The sequence below is a fragment of the Camelina sativa genome, chromosome 19 (assembly GCF_000633955.1).
Source record: "Camelina sativa cultivar DH55 chromosome 19, Cs, whole genome shotgun sequence".
Lineage (NCBI taxonomy): Eukaryota > Viridiplantae > Streptophyta > Magnoliopsida > Brassicales > Brassicaceae > Camelina > Camelina sativa.
This window is the reverse complement of record NC_025703.1, coordinates 12,302,359-12,306,194: the sequence shown is the minus strand read 5'-3', so window position 1 is coordinate 12,306,194 and position 3,836 is coordinate 12,302,359.

The following is a 3,836-nucleotide window of genomic DNA, read 5'->3' as shown; positions in this document are numbered from 1 at the left end:
CCCCCCCCCCCCCCCCCGACGACACAAGTTAGTCGATACCGAAATATAACCCGATAATACTTGCCACATAAAAAACTGTAATTTCGGTGGACAATGTACCTGCCAAACCCTAGCAAGAAGGGGAGTAATCTCTGGCCCATAGCCCAAAGCCCGAAAGGGTCCAAAGAAATCCAAACGTGCCGTTTCATACCCAGATTTGACTGTATATTTCCCAGTTTTAGTAAAATGCCACCCTAAATAATCATCTTTTGATCTACCACCAAGAGGTATAGCCTAAATCAGTGAAACATCCACATGATCAAAATGCTGGGTGAGCAGATCCTTACGCCAAGAATTAGTCTGACGATCAATCAAGTGGGGTAACCAGAGAGTTGGGTCCATAAAAGGACCGTTACTTAAGGCCGGTCTCGGGAAATGAGTTGGAACCCAGGGATCACTCCAGATAGAAATAGAGGCCCCTGAGCCAACCCGTGTAATAAGTCCTTTGTTCACCAGAGAGCGAGCAGAGACGATGCTCCTCCACCCGTACGAGGGTGAATTAGATCATATTGGATCCATAGGATCTGAGTTCCGATAATACCTACTTTTGAAAACCCGGGCAAATAGGGAGTCTGAATTATCTATCAGTCTCCACAATTGCTTAGCCAGCAACACCGTAATGAAATCATCAACGCTCTTGAAACCCAGGCCACCCAAATGTTTGCTACAACAGAGCCGCTCCCAAGCGATCCAATGCATACCCCCAGCCTGTCCATTCGTACTCCACCAGAAATTTGTCACTGCACTGGTCAGTTTTGATGTAATTGCCTTTGGCAGACGATAACAAGACATCACAAAAGTCGGGACAGCCATCGCGACAGACTTAATCAGAACCTCTTTTTCCCCTTTCGAGAGTAACCGCGTTGACCAGCCAATCGTGCGACTCTGTAGACGATCTCTAACATAAGCAAAAACCTTAGTTTTAGACCCCCCCAGACTCTCAGGGATTCCCAAATAAAAACCCATACCCCCTAGATTGGTAATCCCTAGAACCCCCTATATTTCAGTCTGTACTACCGCGTCAACCATGTGACCAAACTGAATCGAAGACTTCGCCAAATTAATCTGTTGACCCTAGACCCCTTCATACTGCCGTAAGATATCTAAAAACACCCTGCATTGATCCTTATCAACCTTACAGAAAAAGACTGTCATCCGCAAATAGTAAGTGGGTAATTGGAGGACACTTGTTTGCCACCTTAATACCCGTAATCTGCTTATCTGCCTCCGCCTTCCGTACATTTGCAATAAGGACCTCTGTGCATAATATGAACAAATAAGGAGACATCGGAACCCTCTGTCGCAGACCCCGCTCCGGAACAATTAAACCATTAGGTTGCCCAATGAGAAGAACCTGATACTCCACCGAAGAGACACAAAACATTATCCAGGAGATCCATCGTTCCGCAAATCCCATTCTACAAAACAAAGCCTCGAGAAAGCCCCAATCAACTCTATCATACGCCTTACTCATATCCGTCTTTATCGCCATAAATTCGCCTTGGCACGATTTATTCGTCCTCAGCCCATGAAACAAATAAGGAGACAGCGGATCCCTCTGTCGCAGACCCCGCTCCGGAACAATTAAACCATTAGGTTGCCCAATGAGAAGAACCTGATACTCCACCGAAGAGACACAAAACATTATCCAGGAGATCCATCGTTCCGCAAATCCCATTCTACGAAACAAAGCCTCGAGAAAGCCCCACTCAACTCTATCATACGCCTTACTCTTATCCGTCTTTATTGCCATAAATTTGCCTTGGCATGATTTATTCGTCCTCAGCCCATGAAACATCTCCTGAGCGATCAAAATGTTGTCCGAGATCAAACGACCCGGAACAAAAGCCGACTGCGTCTCCGAAATTAGACCAGGTAATAGCGCCTTAAGTCGTTGACACAAAACTTTAGACAGAATCTTATACCCCACATTACACAAGCTAATGGGACGCAACTCCGCCATCCGCATCAGTTTGGGCACCTTAGGGATAAGACAGATATGCGTTCGATTTAAAATTTTATCAAAAACACCCTCATCAAGAAAGTGATTGACCATAGATACAAGATCAACTTTCACAACGGTCTATGCCTTCTGGAAGTACAAAGCAGTCATCCCATCCGACTCTAGTGCTTTATTCGGGTGCATCATAAACAATGTCTGTTGAACCTCTGCTTCCGTAGCCGGGGCTGTTAACCGAACATTGTCCGCGTCTGTAATGACAGTGTGGACCTCCCGTAAAGCATCATCAAAACTAACAGGGTTAACCGTAGTGAACAGTTCCTCGAAATACGAGACAGCCATATCACAGATATCCGCATCATCCATAGACCAAACATCCTGTTTGTTGTAAAGTCCAACAATCATATTACGAGCCCGGCGCTGTTTTGTTTGCGCTTGGAAATATTTTGTATTTTTGTCCCCCACCCGCATCTACCGATTCATACTTTTCTGATACCAATGAATTTCATCATCCATGTATGCCTCAAGCAACTGGGAATTTAAGTCCGAGGTTAACTCTGGTGCAGACGCATCAGCAGCCTGAGCCACCTCCAACTGTCGTTTGAGGTCCTCGATCAAAACCCTACCATATGGGGCCTGTGTCTTGCGCCAGCGCGAAATCGCCCACCGACAAGTCACAATCTTATCCACAAACCTTGGCGATCCCTGGTCCTGGTCAGCATGCCAACCAGACGAGATTAGCTCCATTAAACCCGCCTTACCAACCCAACGCCGATCAAACATAAAGCTCCGCCTCCCCCGCGGCCTCTTTGCACCTATACTAGTCACAAGGGGCATGTGATCTGACGCGATCATCGGTAAATATTCGATCACCGTATCCGAGAATAAATCATGCCAATCCTCATTATCTAAGGCTCTATCCAGCCGACACCTGATAGGCTTCTTATCACGCCAACCCCTCCAGGACAAACAATCACCCAGATATGGGAATTCCAAAAAACCACAATCCCGAATCATCCCATTAAAGGCAAGAAAAGAAGAAGCAGGACGTAACCGCCCTCCACGTTTTTCATGTTTACCCGTTAATTCATTAAAATCCCCAATAAGAAACCAAGGTGTGGACCGAGTAGTACCAATTCTTATCAACCGTTTCCAAACCAAATCGCAGTTTTTGGGAACTGGATACCATAAACGAAGGTTAAATTAATAACACGGCCTTTGAAACACGCTTCAACATCAATTAATCTATTCGATTCCATTAAAATTGAAACATTAAAAGCATCTTTATTATAAAATAAAGTCAAACCACCACTACAACTAACATGTTCCACTGTTTTCAAATCAGTATAGCCAAAATGGCCTACAAATTTTTCCAAAAAAAAAAAAGACTGTTTTGTTTCCATAAGAAATAAAAAATCTGGCCTATGTTTATTCCAGAGATCCCTAAGATTCCCTATAGAGGCCTTATTACCGAGCCCTTGGCAATTACAGCTTAATACATTCATCTAACAATTTTTGGTTTGGGTGGTTTGTCACCCCTTGGCCCCGCCTTTTGCCCCGTCCTGAGCCTTTGGAACAGGTCCACTCTCGCCAGCACTCGGCCCATGCGGAGGTCGTCGCCTTGGCGATAGTAGCATATGCGCATTGCGCTTCCTCGCACTTACACCCCTTAGCACCAGACCACGACCCTTCTTCACCTTTGCCCCATCAGCTTGCGAGCTGGTATCCTCCATTGCAACCTCCCCTGTGGCACCGTCGTCACTCCCTAAATCCTCCTCCAAATCATCAAAGGTATCATGGTCCTCCTCCATCACCCCAACATCCACCCCCCCCCCCC